At 36.9% G+C, this 19,212-nt stretch overlaps 1 protein-coding gene across 1 annotated transcript in view; it reads left to right on the top strand.

The window, feature by feature from the left end:
• Positions 1-19,212, top strand: part of LOC127967826 (guanine nucleotide-binding protein G(i) subunit alpha-2) — a 75,057-nt gene that overhangs the window by 25,678 nt on the left and 30,167 nt on the right. The gene's annotated exons all lie outside the window — the stretch shown is intronic.

The following is a 19,212-nucleotide window of genomic DNA, read 5'->3' as shown; positions in this document are numbered from 1 at the left end:
CTGTATATACTACTAGCCCTGTGTAAATTGCTAGAATTCTTTTTATGGTGTGCTTCAGACAGATCCCTCAATAAAACATGAACAAATACATGGTGAACTACTGTATTTATTACAGTATTTTTATTATCTAACATGAATTTGACAGTATTATTTATTTTCATATGCAAAAAAGAACTTCAAATGCAGCCAAAAATCTAACACCGCAAACTAAAAAAGGTATTTAAGTTTTACAATATAACTGTATAAAAAAACTGCAACAAATAAGTCTAGGAATATAAAAAAAGATCTATTAATCAGATAATCTCTTTACAACAAAACAAGTAAAAAACAAGCAACCATCTAGGCATAATTATTATTATTATAGAGACGTATTATTATTACTGTAGGCTACAACAGTAGCTTTATATATTGTCAATTTACTCATGTAAACCAAACATTTATTTTAATGGGCTGCCATGAAGATCTTTGAGTGTCTGTGTTTATGATATGACAGTATTCTCAAATGAAACTGTAAATTCTCATGAAGTGACGGTTTATGCGTTCGTGTCCTCATGACACACAGCAGAGACTACAAAACAGCGAGCTCTCGCGCATCTGTGCCAGTCACCCACAGAGATGTAGATTTTGCGGGAGTAATATTTAAATAGTATTTTGCAGTTTAATATTCACAGACACTAGTATATATTCGGCTACTGTCTGGAGCCCTGCGCTTTGACTTACACGGAAGCGACTGAACGCAGCTGCCGGTACTGAATATACTTGAGAGTCTGTAACTACCGGTACTACAGAGACATACTGCTAACCACTGATCTATAATATAGAAGCGGCTTCACTGTCTTTTGGCAGTTTAGAATGTGATGAGTGATCCAGTCATATATAGATCAGGGCTGCTAACGCGTTTTCATTTCTTCTTCGCTGCTCTAAACAGGGGTTGCTTGTGGCAACACAGCACAACTTCCTGTGTTTTCAATGCATTTTGAGCAGCGAAGAAGAACCGTGCAGCGGTTAGGCAAAGCTTGCGGTCATAACTAGGTATTTTTTTAAGAAAATGGTATCGGATCGGTATATGGGTTCATGTACTCGCCGATGCCGATGCCAGAATTTGTTGTGGTATCGGAGATATTTCCGATACTAGTATCGGAATCGGAACAACTCTAGTCCTTACGTCATATGACGCGTTCTCTGGGAAAAGGCGGTTTTTTGGAGCGTAGCTTAGAATAGGCACACTTTTTTCCTAATTTCTGCCCGTGGGTGTTGTAAAACATATGTATTCTTATATATGTCTTTTTAAATTTAAATTTTCATACAATATTCTGTATAAATTAAGTTATAAAATTAAATTGAAAGATGGCCTTTAAGGGACCAGTGGATGGAGTTTATTTTTACAGAGCATCAACAGAGTGGTGCAAGTGTTTTTGTTTGTTCCCTGCATTTCGAAGATGCTTGTTTTACAAACAAGGCCCAGTTTGACGACGGATTTGCATATCGTTTATTTCTTAAGGATGATGCAATCCCAACGAAAAAGGGTCACGATCGTGTGTTGGAACCACAGTCGGTGAGTAAAACTGCTTCAAATATCTCTGCCTCCTTGTTAGTGCGTCCGCCTCCAATGCCGGAGACCCGGGTTCGAGCCCCGCTCGGAGCGAGTCGTTGCTGCTGCTGCTCTCGTTCAGTTTCAGCCTCGGGATCTGATTCTGGATCATAAATAAACGGCTGAATCTGACTGTAAGCCATGGTTTGCTTTGGATGATGGGTTTACCCTCACGGTAATGTCACAGCTTCCACATCCTCTCAACGCAAAAGCCTACTGGCGCTCGTGATTCTTTAGCTCCGCCCACACGCCACGCCTCCAGCCGGTCGTGTTTTTCCGGGAAAAATCGGCACAGACTATCTTTCTCTTATGAATATAATAAAACTAAAGACTTTTTGGAGTTATGAAGGTTGCAGTAGTACTCTATAGGTACTCAAGATTAACACGATATTCGGTGAAACCGAGCATTTCACCCCCCCCCTTTAAGAATAGTGCAGCACAGTACTGCTGTACCTTTGAACAGTCTGTGTCAGAGCTGTTCCTCGACTGCTGGGCTAATCATTAGCTTGGGCAGCTGTGTTTCACACCACTCCAGTAGCAGGAGATGGGACACGGAGATCAATAATGGCAGGATACAAAGCTACCTGATTGTGAGAGCTCCAGGGCAGTGAGGAGTGCATGAGAGAGAAGAAAGTGGCGAGAAGAGAAAAATATAGGATATAAAACCATATACTTATGTGGTTTTTCTAAATGCTGTGATTCAGAGTTTTGCAACAGGTGACAAATAACGCGTCACGTTCTCTGATGTAAGTGCACCACAATTATACGGTTGCGTACTGAAACTCATCACAGAAAATAACAGTTCTGTTTTATTCTGCTTTAGCAATAAAAAGTCATAGAGGTTAGAATTTAAATGAGGGTGAATAAATGAGGAGAGCTATTCATTTTTGGGTGAAATGTCCCTTTTAATGAAATCCACCACCACCACGAAAAAAATAAAAATAAATAATAAAAATAGGGCTTGTTTCTTCACAATCTTGCATCCATTGAATCCCAAGCCTTGAGTGCAAGGGTTCTTTAAACAAGAAAGAAATGCAGGAAATGGGGCGCAAGGGCAAGTAAACCATGTGATTACACAAAGCACGTTCCAGAGGGAAAGCTTGTCGAAGCTGTCTGGAATAAAAGACCTATTTTATAGTCTGCACGAGCGCTGGAAACCTGAGCTATTAGAGGTTAAAGTGCTGTGATACTGCATGCACATGAGACACTGTGAGTGCCAATAACATGACCCAGTGCCCCATTTGTGTTCTCACACGTACATGTGCATATCAGTTGCAAATATGTCATAAACGACAATCAACTACACAGATTAAAGCTTACTGCCACTGTAATAAAGTTGGTTTCTGGAAGTAAACATCCCACTGTTTTTCTCCAAAGAGTAATTGATTTTTAACAATAACTCAGTTTTTGTTACTTTGAGCCATTCTTTACATTTATTTAGACGTTTAATAGCAGAATTCTTGGCAGAAAAATTACATTACCCATGATTCTGCAGAAATCTTTACTAATCACAGAATTATGAAAATAAAATCCCACTAAATATCTCTTTAGTGCTCTTAAATTGCTTTAAAAAATGTATTATTAATTAAAAAATTAAATTATATTCTGTTTCTGTGTATATATTTAACCTCTCTAAATCAGTAGTTTTATATTTATCTGTCATTTTTAATTCATTTTGCATGCTTTGTGGACGTTTATAGGCATTTAGAAAGGTACAATGTCTTTTTGTCCAATTTTTTCAAATATTATTCACTTCATAGCTGATTGGTTTGGTTCATGTCTTATTATTAAGAAATGTTAAAATTCCAATGGGAACCCCATCTAAGGGTGCTGTAAAATAGATGGATTTAAATGGTTGCTTACTACTTTTTTCCTTGTAAACATTTATCACAGTTGTTCCTGTATTTGGTTGATACTCTTGTTCAGCTTGAATGACTCTGAGGTTAGTGATGATCTTTTTCCCTTTAAGCTCCTTTTAGTCTTTCCTTTTGAAGCCTGGAATTTCAGGCTGACACACACACACACACACACACACACACACACACACCTCAACCCCACAGAACTCCCTCCTAAAATGAGTTTTCCTTGCCCTAGCTTTTGTAACCATGGATACGGCTACAGGAAATCCCCCTTGAAGGGTCTGTCAGTGCAGAACTTTCATTAAATGAAATTAATTAGCAGCTGAAAACTTAAACGAGATTGCTTATGCTAATAAAACGTGCCTCTGATTCAGAAAGCAAGGCTTTTTTTTTTCTTTTTAACATCAGCCGGCAAAGTCATTATCTTCTGTAATTCATACCGTGAATTCTTCAGGATGGTAATGGGAAGCTGTATAGCAGTTGAATTCTGCTTTAGTCATTTTCTCTGTCCCTTGGGTCACAGAGATAGTGGTTTGACAACATTTCCTGGCAGTTTTGCTCATTGTGATGTAGTTTTTGTGATGTTACAAACACAAATCTTCAGTATCGAAGTAAAGGATTTAATTATCATTTGATTCATTTTAGAAATGCCAAACAATTGTAAAGCTTGTTCGTATGCAACATATTTGCTTTTTTAAAAGTCTTGTTGCAAGAAATTCTCTGACAAAGCAATAAATGTCTGTTTGCCTGTAGCGTTTTTCGCGTTCTTGGAGCAAAGAGCTGAGGAGATTGTTTAATTTTCAGCATTGCCTTGTTTATACCAGTCACAGAAAACCGGGCGCCTTGCCTTGAACTCTTTGAAACAATGGAAAGTCAAATGTCTGTCTACTACACTCTTCGTCCTTCAGTCAGGCGTTCTCAGGTTGCTCGCTTTTTTTCTTTTCTTTTTTTGCTTAAAGGTTTTATAAAGGTGGCTGCCTGTGCCTAAACTGACTGACAGATGTGGTCCGGTTTTATTGTGTATAAGAAGAGAAAATCAGCCATGATGACCCATGCTCAAGTTTAGTGTTGAGTCAGGGGTGCTGAAAACTTGTTGCAATATGGTACAATACAGTGCAGAGGTGACCGTCTTTAGCGTTATCTGTGTTCTAGTGCTGTGGAAACATTAATGTAGGGCGGATATTTTGTGCTACGCTAGCTGGCATCCAGAACAGGAAGGGCTGGGGCGGAACCATAACGCAAGCTTCCTGTTAGGCAGGAAGTGTGTTTGGATAGTGACACAGTTTCACCCTAGCACTGATCCAAAGCAAATAGCTCTCCACAAGCATCAGCTATGATGAATGAATGAATAACAGACACCAAACCACATGCGCAGTGTTTTTCCCTCTCTGTTGGGAAGACAGTTCCTCCTTTTAGTTTCTACACCAAGGAGATTTGTTTTCTACGTTTCAAACACGTAATTTATTATAAAGTAAGACTCTGCAGCAAACTTTTAACACTGAACTAACACTGTGCCTGATGGGAAAGCAACCAGTATCTACCAGGAACTATATTACAAAATCGTGACACCATCCTTCATCCTAAAAAGCGGTAATGAAATGTGTAAGGCTGGAGTTTTGGCTCTGTATAAATCAGTGTTGCAAATTATTGACAGGAAGTGCTTCAGTTTGGCAATCGGGCCTTTCGCACCGCACGAACCTTTTCATAGTACCAGAACTAATTGTGGGACTACCCACTTTTGGGTGCACAAACTAGATGGGATTTTAGTACCGGACTGCCTGTTCCGAGAATCAAATCAAAAGAGCAGGGTCTAACCAGCACAACTGGTACTAAACGTTACATAAGTAGACATTGATTGGCCAGATGCATTCGAAAACGCCCTCACCCGCCATGACTTAAAACGCTTTACTGTACATATTGTCAACTTATTTTGCTAGTATGATGAACAGCGATAAATATACGGACACCGAAGTGTGGGCACTTGTAGCAAATGTAGCACTGCCAGTTGCTGGAGATTCTTAATCCTCCTTTCCCTTCTTTCAAACATTTTTCGTATACGTCGACATTCCATGTCCCTTATTGTGAAACCTGAGAGACACAACAAAAACACAGCTTCAGTCGCAGAGTCCTCCATCCTCCTGTTGTTAACATTGTTCTTCTTTGTTAACATTTTTAAATGCCGCACACAAATGACATCCCTGTCGACCGGCTTACGTCACGTCCTAGTACACACGGTCGGTGCGAATGCAACCCTTTAAATGGTACTGGGAAAGAGTTTGCATCCCTGTACTTTAGTACTGTACATTTAGTTCTGGAAATAAAGCGGTGCGAAAGGCCCTAATGTTTCAGGGTATCGTATTTGGACAGAATGGAGTAGGATGGTCCCAAAAAGAGCATGGTATTGAACTGGTAATTTAAATAGTAAGTCGGATAAAGAAATGAACCATCAAGGTATATTTCCTCCCACATACTTATATTTGGTTTTGTTTAGCTTGTTTTTAATTCTCTATGCTCATCTAAGCACTCCTGCAGAAACATTTATGGTTGACGTGCTGTGACACGATATTACACTTCATTAGGCTTGGGTCAAAGTGACATCTTATAGATGTATTAAAGATGTAAATGTAGCTGTTATTTTTGTTCTGTGCATCTACTCTTGCATTCCATGTGATTTATTTACTACAAGGAGTTCTGGAAATTGCCTCCCCTTCATTGAGCTTGCTAGCTTGTTTGGTCCAAATCAATGTGTTGAGAAGGGCTGTGGAGACAGAGTGGGTGGCATTTAAAAATGCTTTGCTGGTCACAGTGTGTGACTCTCTAAAGGTTATCGATGTCTGTAGCTGACCCTCATGAGGAGAGAAGAAAATGCAAAGGAGTCTTTTGTCATTGATGCCAATTTCCTGAGGTTTATGAAGTATGAGAGTTTGCATATTGCACCCTTCCCTTTCTTCTCTTCCTTAAATTTGAAATGCTTCTTCCTCTTTAAATATTTTTCATTTGCAGCAGCACAATGTTTGTCGTCTTGTTTCTTATTTCTTATTAAAAGATTTATTGTAAAACAAATGTTTGTCCATGCTATGAAAGTCAGTGCAGTGTTATTTTAGTTTTATGTGTATACTACTATTGTATTTATCACATTTTGAACTGCCTTTTATTGTAATTTTTAAGTTTTAATTTAGTGGTGTGCTTTTTTTACCTTTTAAATAAAAGCATTTCTTTTTTTAATTTCTGTAATTGTAGTATTTCAGCTTATTTCAAACTCATTTCAGTTAGTTGCCGAAAGGCAGAATTTCAGTTTTTCATCTAATATTTTTTTTCTAATATCTTTATTTCAGTTAACAAATGTATTTAATTTTTTTAAGTTTTACATTACATTAACAACAATGCTAAAATGTTGTTTTGGTCCATGTTGACTTTAATTGTATGGACAAAAAGAAATCATTCTTCATATCATCGTTTGAATTCCACAAAAAAAAAAAGAAAAGAAAAAAAAAAGCTGATTTGGGATATTAAAGATACCATTTTCATTTTATGGTGAACTAAACCTCCAGAAAACCTTACAAAACACTAAAAACACTCACATTCATTTTAACCACATTTTTTGCATTGATGACGCCTTGTCTGTTCTTTGACTCAAAACCTCAACTTCCCTTGAGCTTCATTTAGCAGAGTGGCACGCTGAAACGCCCCATCCTCTTCCTATGTGAACATTCACCAACCCATGTCTAAGTTTTTGTTTTTTTTTAATGCAAAGTCACTTAAGTTTGTTTGTTGTGCAACAAGCTCGGTGTCCTACATCACACTTCTGTCATCTCCGAGTTTTACCTTACTAGCGGTAAATGACCGTATCTGTCCCTCTGTTTGTTGTGCCCTCAGACTAAAGCACGTAGTTGTGTTTTCACAACTAAAGACGACGGCGATAGCAATCGTTCGCTGCAGTAACCGCCAAATACTGAGACCCTGGGAACTTCTGTATCTGTAATCTTCACTGTTTTGCATATTATATTTCACATGCAGGGCATTTTTCTCAAGAAAATGGGACGCAACAAATAGGACACCATTACTTACCATGTCTTAAAACCAAGTCTGTGCTAAATTAAGTTTTTATGCCACTTTTATCATGCCACTTGGCCACAGACAAGCGTTTCACTAAAGTCATCATAGAAGTTTATGCTTTGGTAAAAATTGCATCAAACTTAATTTTGACTGTTTACATGCCAGCCCAGCACTGACAGCCCTGCATTGACATGAGATGTTAAAATGCACTGTAATTGTTTTTGTATGCATATGAAGTCAGGCAGGGCTACCTAGGCCTAGCTGCAGTGTTTGTTTCCATGAGACTGCTGTGATGTTTGTTTTAAAAGCAAACAGGCTTGTTTAGGCGGGTGAAAGAGAGAGGGAGAAAGGCAGAAAATTGAAGTGCGAAGCATGGAGTGCTGGGAATAAGAGAGTTCACGATAATACAGCCATTCATGAAAGTGTTGACTGTGGCCAGCTGTTTGCAAATTCAGCGAGGTGAAACTCTTTTGGACTTCAAGCAGTGTTGTGTTTGGAGTTTTTGAACCTATGTGAGCTTTTCCTTACAAGTTGTTATTTTACTGTGCAAGAAACAAGACCAAACAATCCTTCCCAGACACATTCTTTGTATTATTAATAACCCATGTGTGACGTAATGTACAGCTGTGCTTCTTTTTGACAGAATTTGGTTTAAATATTTTGTTTTTTTTGGAAATGTATCCTTTTAGGGATTGCTTATTTACTCTGTCTCTCTTATATCGGGCCAAACTAGGGGTGGGCGATATGGAAAAAAATGTAATATCACGATTGACAAGTTTCTCACGATTTTGTTTTGTTGGTATAACTATTTTGCAAGTTGTCTGAGGATTACAGCCAAACTAATTTCTTTATTATAAGGACAAAGACTTTCAAGGTAACAAAACAGTTTAGGCCAAAGTTTGCCAAATCTTTGTCATTATTTTATCTTTGATTAAACCGCTTACAAATACACATAATATACAAATAAAACAAACAGTGCTTTATTTTCAGATACAATAGATGTATTTAGCAGAAGCGTTCAAGAAATGTAATGAACAAATATAAATATAAAACACTAGGCCTATATAGACTGATTCTTAAAGCAACTTTATTAAAGTTCTTCAGTCCTAAGCAGTGTTTTTTTTCTCTTTACGTTTTTTTTTTTTTTTTTTGTCATCTGTATGTCAATTCTTTCATTCAATGTTTGATTTTATACCATAATTTACTAATTTACTCCAAGGTTGTTTTAAACCTGAATGGGTTTCTTTCTTCTACTGAAAATAAATGCTTTTTTGAAGAATATGTGTAACCAAACATTTGCTGCTCCAAAATACTGACTTCCTTAGTTTTTTTTTTCCTACTATCAAATTCAGTGTGAACCAGCAAATGTTTGGTTACCCACATTCTTTAAATATCTTATTTTGTGTTCAGCACAATAATTAAATTAATACAGGTTTGGGATAACATGAGAGTGAGTAAAGAATGACAGAAAATACATTTTAGGGTGAACTATAGTGGTCGACCGATGTGTGTGTTTTTTTTTTTTTTTTTTTTTTTTTTGAAATTTTGAAATATTTGACAATAGAAAAAAAAATGTGTAAAAGATATGTGCTTATACTTTAGATGACAGTATTTTTCACATATAAATACATATTTAATAAAAATATAATTAAAAAGAAAGTTAACACTGTAAACCAATTGGAGACTCAGTATTCTGAGAAGCTTGTGTGCACTGGGAATCATATTTTTATTAAATAAAGCCCGGGTAACCCATATTTTACGTACAGCACACAGTGAAAAAGACAGGAATATGACAGTGGGCAAATGTATAAAGCATAGCATAATTTCAATTCACAATTTTAAAGTTTAAAGCATTCAATTAACACTGACTGATCATCACACAGAGTATTGTAGGGCGATATGGTAATATATCAAATCGTCAATCGTTTGCAAGGTTTTAATTAAATGTTCATTAGTCATTCAAAGATTTGTTTAAATTATTATAAATGTGTATTTGCTTAATGCTAACTAGAAGCAAGATAGTATTGTAATGTTTGTCTTTCTATTACTAATAGGCCTAATATAAAAGCAATCGTTATAATACTTTCTGTATACATTAATTTCTTTGTTTAACCATTCTATCCGATTATTAGACTTCTATCTGTGTTAGACAGAACTGTTAACGACGACAACAAACCAGCAAATAATGTACTTTTGTGATTGTGAACAAGTGCAGTGTCCTGTTTGAGTAACTCTACCGTTGAGTTAACACTGATGTGAATGTATGTAGGGGTGTGACGGTTAGTATATAACCGTGAGACAGGCGGTTATAGTTGAACACCGTCATTAGAACTCTATAACCGCCAAAACAGTGTCATTAAAATATTTTTTACAAACATTTTTTAGATAGGATCATAAGATGCGCAATATATCGGGAGACATGGTTTTTACCACTTAATGAAGTTTTGTAAATCGTCAGACATGATATTTACCACTTCATAAAATTTTGCTTTGTAGAAAACCTTTCTTAAAAACGAATTTCGTTTTGTACAAATTTTGTCTTAATTTTAATAAATGTTTCATCAACCAATTGCATGTATTTTAATAAATAAAAAGCAAATATAGCAGACAATGATAACCAACATGGAAGCACCAGCGCTCCGCGTTCACTTGCACTGCAGTGTGAACTAGAGCGCATCTCATCGCAACTGAAACTCAGCGTAGGCCTATGCCTCATACATTAGCATTAAATATCTTTGCTGCATCCTTTCTAGAACAATGGCATTTTTTTTGCGACTCGCATCAGCAAAGCATTGCATGGCCATAGACCGCAAAACAATCGGATGGCGGATGGCGGGCGGGTGCGGTTTTGAAATTTGCTCAAAAAACGTTGGCTCGGATGATGAGTTTTGTGACCGATCTCCTTAATAATTGGAGGTCTGAAATCTCTGCCCCTTTACCGATAAGAGCGCGCACTAACACAGAGTTAACCCCCCCCACTCCCCGACGGTTATGTTATGAACCGTCACATTTGACTCACGTCATAACCGTCATCACCAATTCTGAAACCGGCACACCGCTAAATGTATGTGGTGTTGTACAGTTTCCAGAGACCGTGGCGCTAGAACTGCTGCTGACAGAATGTGCGCGGTGGCACGATACTACGATATTTCTTCAGAAGCAAATTGTGGAGACATTTTTATCGTCCTTAAACAAAAATAGTCATATCGGACACCCCTAGTCCAAACTGTGGCAGTAATCAGCTGCATTTGAGAGAGAGAGGGAGAATCCGCAAAAGGAAATAAAATAAACTAAAGAATAGCGAAGAAAAGAGAGCAGTTGCAGGGTTGAAGGCCGTGTGAGGTTCAGGGGAAGGTTGTCTCAAACAGTGCCATCTCTGTTAGTGCAGTGGGGGGCAATCGCTCCGTATTCCTTGTGCGTACTGTCAGGCCCCTCCACTAAACCATTCAGCAGGTGCAGCTACACGTTCCTCTTGCTGATCTGAGGTCAGTTATATTGTTTTGTTTCAAAGCTGTGAACAACAGGGTTTTAGTGTGTGAAGCTTTTCAATGATCAGGGTGCATACTGCCAAATATATGTTTTGGCTTTAAAAAGACCTTTATAGACTCTTTTTTTTTTTTTTTTTAAATGCAGTGAGTTACTGTTCAGGGTTGTTCTTGTCTGTATTGTTAGAGGTGTCAGCAATCACAAACATCAAAATGTACATAGCTTCTCTGGGGCTATCTTGCACTGTCATTTTTTATTAATTGAATAAAAACAAAAGTACATTTATGCTATTTAAGTAATCGGCTGAGGCCCTCATGAAGGGAAGAGAACACCTCAGCTGGTGGATAACTTGATAATTAAATGTATAAATGCAGTACTAAATAATACGTGACATGCTTAAGCACAGATGGGGGTTAATTTGGATGGGTAAAACTATCAGTTTTGAAAGAACTATATATGTATATTTTAGGGCTGGGTATCGATTAATCTTTTTTACTAAACAACATTGATTAAATCCCTAGAATCGATTAGTCGAGCCTGTTTTCAGATAATGAGCTGAACATTATTGTTATCGCATTTTATATCGCGTTGTTTGTGCCTGGTCATAACTTATAAGCCAGATGAAATATTATGGGGCTCTTAGCTATATTTTAAATATTTTAGAAAGGAAAGCGGTATATTAGATACAATTTGATATGGCTAATATGAATAATAAATGAACATTGCAGGTTTGACGAAAGACATTTAGCCCTTATTATGAATATTTTTACTCTGACCATCCACTGTTCTCTTTACATTTCCTGTGTGTTTTTTGTTTTTTTTCTGAATTTGTCTGGGTGAGGTTACTATGGCAATGTAAATGGGACTAAACTTCCTGTGGTTGGACATGCTTTCCTTTCCGAGAATTCGCTCTGATCTAAAAAAGTCAGTCCTGTAAAGCATCAATACCTATTTACCAATCTCACCAAGGAAATGAAAACTTGAATGACAAGAGCAATCTAGAAATATTGACTGATTAGGCTTTGCTTGTTTGTCATAACATATTGTTCTGTAGGCCGAAAACTTGCGTGTGCATCAGGGGACATGGCAGATTAGGCTGTTTTGAGAAGTTCGCTTGATGCTATTCGAGATTTCTTCTCAAAGTTCCCAGTTCCCAGTTCCCAGTACCCATCGAGTATAGACCCATGAGAGAGGGCTGGCCTGTTCCCAAATCATTGCTTTTCAGTCTGCAGTGTGACGCAGGGGCCATTACCATTGGCTTGCAGAGCAGAACGTTTTCAAAAGAATAACTGGACGTAATGCTTAGCTCAAGCTGTCTGTTTAAACCTGAGGCATAAATAGGGGTGTGACGGTTCGTATATAACCGTGAGACCGACGGTTATAGTTGAACACCGTCATTAGAACTCTATAACCGCCAAAACCGTGTCATTAAAATATTTTTTACCAACATTTTTTATCAAAAATTATTTTCATTTTTTAGATAGGATCATAAGATGCGCAATATATCGGGAGACATGGTTTTAACCACTTAATGAAGTTTTGTAAATCGTCAGACATGATATTTACCACTTCATTAAATTTTGCTTTGTAGAAAACATTTCTTAAAAACGAATTTCGTTTTGTACAAATTTTATCTTAATTTTAATAAATGTTTCATCAACCAATTGCATGTATTTTAATAAATAAAAAGCAAGTAAAGCAGACAATGATAACCGTGACATGGAAGCACCAGCGCGCCGCGTTCACTTGCACTGCACTGTGACCTAGAGCACATCTCATCGTAAATGAAACTCAGCTTAGGCCTATGCCTCATACTTTAGCATTAAATATCTTTGCTGCATCCTTTCTAGAACAGACAATGGCTTTTTTTTTTTTTTGCGGCTCGTATCAGCAAAGCATTGCATCGCCATAGACCGCAAAACAAGCAGTGGATGGCGGGCGGGTGCGGCTTTGAAATTGAAATTTGAAATGATTTCCATGAAGCAAAAAACAAGGACGGAATCTCGAAATCCAGTCATGAAAATGAAACTTGCATTTTAATATGGACAGTCATGGAATTTGCCAAAGTTAGCATAAAATAATCAAATCAAATCTCCATATGGACCAGTATCTGTAAATGTTAAGCCGCAAAAGTTGTTTAAAATATAAATCCGTGTTCTGCGAGTCTCTGTGTGAATTAATGAATGGCAGAGACGTGCAGGTTTGTTTACTACATAGACTGAAGCGCATGACGCTTGTATTAATTTCAGCATCTGAGCTTCAGAGTTCTCTCTCCTTCAAGCGATCTGAACTTTTCAGCCCATCTCAATGGACACACAGCGCACCTGTATTTGACACTCTGTAAACTCTTTGTGAAGGCACACGACTCACCGTCACTTTACTGATAGTGCTGTTTCTCACACATGCAAAGAGAGAGAGAGCGAGAGTCTTACCACGCTTAAACAACACCTTATATGTAAACTATTCTTTGTTGTCTTCTCCTGTCAAAATAATGGATTTAATTTAGAATTATTCATATTCATTTTCGAACAAGCAGAAGACATACCAGTTTCTCCGGTAGTGGGCGGAGCTAATGGGCAAATGGCAATGGCTTTTTTTTTTTGCGGCTCGCATCAGCAAAGCATTGCATCGCCATAGACCCCAAAACAATCAGCGGATGGCGGGCGGGTGCGGCTTTGAAATTTGATCAAAAAACGTTGGCGCGGATGATGAGTTTTGTGACAGATCTCCTTAATAAATGGAGGTCTGAAATCTCTGCCCCTTTACCGATCAGAGCGCGCGCTGACACGGAGTTAACCCGCTATCTCCAAGAACAACCAATTGACTTGGACCCCCCCCCCCCCCCCCGACGGTTATGTTATGAACCGTCACATTTGACTCACGTCATAACCGTCATCACCAATTCTGAAACCGGCACACCCCTAGGCATAAATAATTAATCATATGAGGCAGATAACAGGTGCTGGAGTTTTTAAATTGCTTATAGTTTCATTGCAAAGAGGGACGTCTCAAATTGTAGGGAATGACTTGTGGTTGACTGATATGGATGTTTTAGTGGCTGACGCTGATAATTATTAAGTGAGTTGGCTTATGGTCTATACGCAAGCAGTGACTGACTTGCAACATCGTTAGCATACAAATTAAGTTCCACACATGACACTAATAAACTCTCATTGAGGCACTAAGAACAGTGTGGGAGAAGTGTAGCCTACTTGAAATAAGACTTTTGATATTTATAAGTACAAAAACCTCTGAAGGAATTAAGTCGTTGACTTTGGCTACAGGGTAATTTGCATTAATTAATGAGTTTTATATTCCTAACTCAGTCACTGTTACACATGATATTCGATGTGAGAGGAGAAAATCGATGAAGCTGTGTTGTGATATTTCTCTAAGTATCAATATTTAATTTTAGTAGTTATTTTATGGTTAAAGATCAATTGATTTTTTTTTTATCCTATTTTAATTATTAATTTGGCACAGACAAGCAATTAATTAATTCCTATGTAGATTGACTTTGGATAAATGTTGGACTTCACAGCGTTGCATAGGAAAAAAGGTTGATATAATTCAACTTCCAAGTGGTTTCATAACAAAGTCAGTCTTTTCACTGATGAAATAAAATGCAGTGTGCAGCAATATTTTGCAACACACATGATTCACGGAAAAAATATTGCGTCAAAATCAGTCACAAGATCTTCTAGTTTGCATGGGGATTAATGTTCAAAACACAGATTGTTGAAATTAATCACTTTACATTTCACCTACATTTGTAAAAATGAAACATTGATCTTATTTTTTGTTTTGTATTGACAGCCTTAACTGCTTTATTTTTATATTAATACGGCAAGTAAACATTTTCTGCCCAGCGGTGTAAATTTGATACTTGCATAGTTGTTTAGTATCGCTCATTGCTGCTAATAAAGGTAGACCAGACAAGACTTTAGAGCTAATTTTACCTTTGAATGAGAAAAATATTCCAGTTTCCTCAGGAACACACTTTAATCTTGCTCTCATTATCCTTTATTAGGCTTTAATCCATCTTCCTGCTTCCACACATCAGTGTCATGTTACCATCAACACTGACTTACCATAACACCTGTTTCTAAAGCTGTTAACCTGAATGGAAGAATGGAAGAGGTGTTAGTAATCACAGGTGACTGTGTATAAATGTGTTATTAGCACCCTTTTTAAATTACGTCGAATTTGCATGTGTAGAAATTAGGGCTGCACAATTAATCAAATTTCTAATTGCGATTAAAATTATGGATGCCACGATTATGAAATCGTTCAAAATGGCCATTAATCATTAATCAATTTTTTTCTTTCTAAATGTCATCATGTTTTTTCCCATTATTTTCATTTTAGTTTTAGTATAACATTATAATACCATTCATATTTTTTTTTCTTTTTTATAGTTTAAAGAAGAATCCAATCCAATTTATAGTTCACATTTGAGGCCTAATACTATAGAAAAGCACTAAAAGTTTTTCAGTTAGAGTGATAAGTATTAACTCTGTTTCATGCATTTTTTTTTTTTTTACCCAAATATTCAGAAGATGAAATGAAATCATAAAAAGTTTGTCAGGATTTGGCCTTTGGGATATTATAAATGTAAGACAGTTTGTCTTCTGGGTATTTCATGCGTTGTAAACGACTGGCCACCATCCATCTGTATCTGACAAGTCTCAGCCTGAGCTCAAGGTCTGGAGATCGTCAACCCTGAGCCACAGATTTCTTTTGAACTCTGATTTCATTTGAAGAGATGAATTGCAGATATTTTCACCTCTGCTTGCAACCTGTTTCAAATGTAAAACAGCAGCGTTGGTGCTTTTTTACAAATTTCTACATGTTTTTTGCATATTTGTATCCATTTGGATTCAGTTTCCTATAGGGAGTTTTAAATAGAGGTGAATTCATTTAAGATCTCTTTAATATTTTAATATCTTTAACAAGTATAGATAAGGATTTTTAGTATCTTTTAATATTTTTGTATCATTTTGGTAATTGGCCAATATAACAGGTTGTTTAATTTACTGGTATGGTTAAAGTGGAAATAAAGCAGTCAGTCAAGTTTGCATTATTTAGGAAAACAACTACAATTTTAATAATAATAAAAAAATAACAAAAATGATTAATGTAACCATTTTAAAGAAAAAGGGATGTTTTGTCACCATCGTTTTTGGAGCAAGGGCTCCGCCATCTTGCTGTACCAAGGTGCGAAAGAAAACTCAATTTGGTTATCTAACACTAACTTAAAAATAATATTTACAGGGTACATAACATAGACAGTTTCACCTAATCTCATGTTAATCTGGAGTACCTATAGAGTAGTTCTGCGTCCTTCATATATCCAAAAAGTCTTTAGTTTTATCACATTTATAAAAGAAAAATACAGCTTTCCGATTCTTTCTGGAAAAAGCCGAGCTCCTGGAGGCGTGGCTTGAGTGGAGCTATAATACTGATGTTTTGTGTTGTTTCCATTAACATATATTCACTTATGTGCTGATTTCCAAGAAAATACTGAAATCTGATTAGATTAGATTAGATTCAACTTTATTGCCATTATGCAGAGTGCAAGTACAGAGCTAATGAAATGCAGTTAGTATCTAACCAGAAGTGCAAGAATATAGTGTTTTATATACATAAAAGTGCAGAGTAAGTGAAGCTATGATATACAGAATGTACAGTGGAGCTGCTATATACAGTATTGAGCAGAGTATTTACAGAATATAAATAGGAATTCAATGTAGGTATTGTATAATCATTATGAACAGAGCAATGTAGGATTATATACACATTCTGAACAACAGCAACATGAGAACAGTGGTTACAAATACAGTTGGATGAGTGTGCAAAAGTATTGTTAAACAATGTATTATATTCAAAATAACAGTAGTGCAATAATATTTTTATACAAAATTTACTGTGCTTTGTACAGTAACAACTTTAGACAGTAATAGCTAGAATAGTGTGCAGTTTGTGCAAAATATGAGTTGTGCAAATACATGTATGTAAAGTACTGTGACCAGTGCAGTTAAAGAGCAGGTGCAGATTAGATTGGTGGTGTGGCGTTCAGAAGTGTCACAGCCTCGGGGAAGAAGCTCTTCCTGAGCCTACTAGTGCATGAGTGTAGGCTCCTGTAACACCTGCCGGATGGAAGGAGGGTGAAGAGTCCATGGTTAGGATGAGAGTCATCCTTGATGATGTTTCTTGCCCTGCCCAGACAGCGCTTGTGATAAATGTTCTCGATGGAAGTTAACTCTGCCCCTTTAACTGATCCTTTGAGCAGTTTTCACCACCCGCTGAAGTGCTTTGCAGTCATTTGCGGAGCAATTGCTGTACCATACTGATATGCAGTTCGTGAGTATGCTCTCAATGGTACAGTGGTAGAATTCCACAAGGATCCTGGGACTCAGGTGAACTTTCAACTGATACAGTTGTACTTAAAATGAATGGGGTCTTTTATCACAGGGAAGGCTCCATGTTTTAATAGCAAACGATGTGCAAAGCCAGCGTCGACTTGGGCCTTGTTTATAAAACATTCGTCACTCAAATGACCAGAACACACAAACGCACTGGATACACTCCGTTGAAGTGTATGACTCCGGAAAAACAAACTGCATCCACTGTTCATGTAACGCTGGGTTCTTGGGGAAGCTGAACACGGTAAACCTTTCCTCACATCCAAAAATTTACTTATTTGGAGGCATTCTCGAACAAATCCTATGCAGTGCTGCCGACGATTTTGAAGTGCGTTGATGTGCGCGGTCTCTCTCTCCTCTGATCAATGTGTGCATGGGTGTGCTTTTCCAGGAGAAATGCTCAAATAAGGACTTCTGTTCTCGTCTACGTCATTAGATCCACGATCGGAAATAAACAGCTGAAACTTGTACCAACCCGGAAGTAAGATTAGAAGTAAGAAGTAGGGGTGTGCCGGTTTCAGAATTGGTGATGACGGTTATGACGTGAGTCAAATGTGACGGTTCATAACATAACCGTCGGGGGGGTTATTGGATCTGCCATAGAGTCAATTGGTTGTTCTTGGAGATAGCGGGTTAACTCTGTGTCAGCGCGCGCTCTTATCGGTAAAGGGGCAGAGATTTCAGACCTCTGTTTATTAAGGAGATCTGTCACAAAACTCATCATCTGCGCCAACGTTTTTTGAGCAAATTTCAAAGCCACACCCGCCCGCCATCCGCTGATTGTTTTGTGGTCTATGGCGATGCAATGCTTTGCTGATGCGAGCCGCAAAAAAAAAAAAAAAGCCATTGTCTGTTCTAGAAAGGATGCAGCAAAGATATTTAATGCTAATGTATGAGTCATAGGCCTATGCTGAGTTTCATTTACGATGAGATGCGCTCTAGTTCACACTGCAGTTTAAGTGAACGCGGAGCGCTGGTGCTTCCATGTCACGGTTATCATTGTCTGCTATATTTGCTTTTTATTTATTAAAATACATGCAATTGGTTGATGAAACATTTATTAAAATTAAGATAAAATTTGTTCAAAACAAAATTCGTTTTCAAGAAAGGTTTTCTACAAAGCAAAATTTTATGAAGTGGTAAATATTATTTCTGACGATTTACAAAACTTCATTAAGTGGTAAAAACCATGTCTCCCAATATATTGCGCATCTTATGATCCTATCTAAAAAATGAAAATAATTTTTGATAAAAAATGTTTGTAAAAAATATTTTAATGACTGTTTTGACGGATATGGAGTTCTAATGACGGTGTTCAACTATAACCGCCAGTCTCACGGTTATATACTAACCGTCACACCCCTAGTAAGAAGTACTTTTTTTTTTTTGCCGGTATGCGATATGCTAATAATTTTCAACTTATTTTGGCCGACAGCTGATGCTGATACAGATATATGATCATTTTTAATTTTGGTTAGTTTTTAACAAGAACTTATTTATTAGAATTAAATAAACATGAAGTTGTTTTATAATGACAGTACATTGAAGATTTGAAAATAACAAAAAATAAACTATATTTTAATCACTGCATTTTTCTTCAGAAAGATGCAATGATAACCTTAACATTTTATCTTATCATTTAACATTTGTAAATGGTCAAAAGCAAAAGAGTTTCGGAACAATTTCAAAATATCACATATCAGACATTAATGAATAAATCAGTATATGTACAATTATTCTGAAAATTATTATAAAAAAAAAAAATTTCTGACCTTTAAATCACTCATGATTTTAT

This window comes from Carassius gibelio, chromosome B11 (genome assembly GCF_023724105.1).
Source record: "Carassius gibelio isolate Cgi1373 ecotype wild population from Czech Republic chromosome B11, carGib1.2-hapl.c, whole genome shotgun sequence".
NCBI lineage: Eukaryota > Metazoa > Chordata > Actinopteri > Cypriniformes > Cyprinidae > Carassius > Carassius gibelio.
The sequence above is the reverse complement of the archived record's forward strand: the minus strand, read 5'-3'. Positions and strand labels throughout refer to the sequence as shown.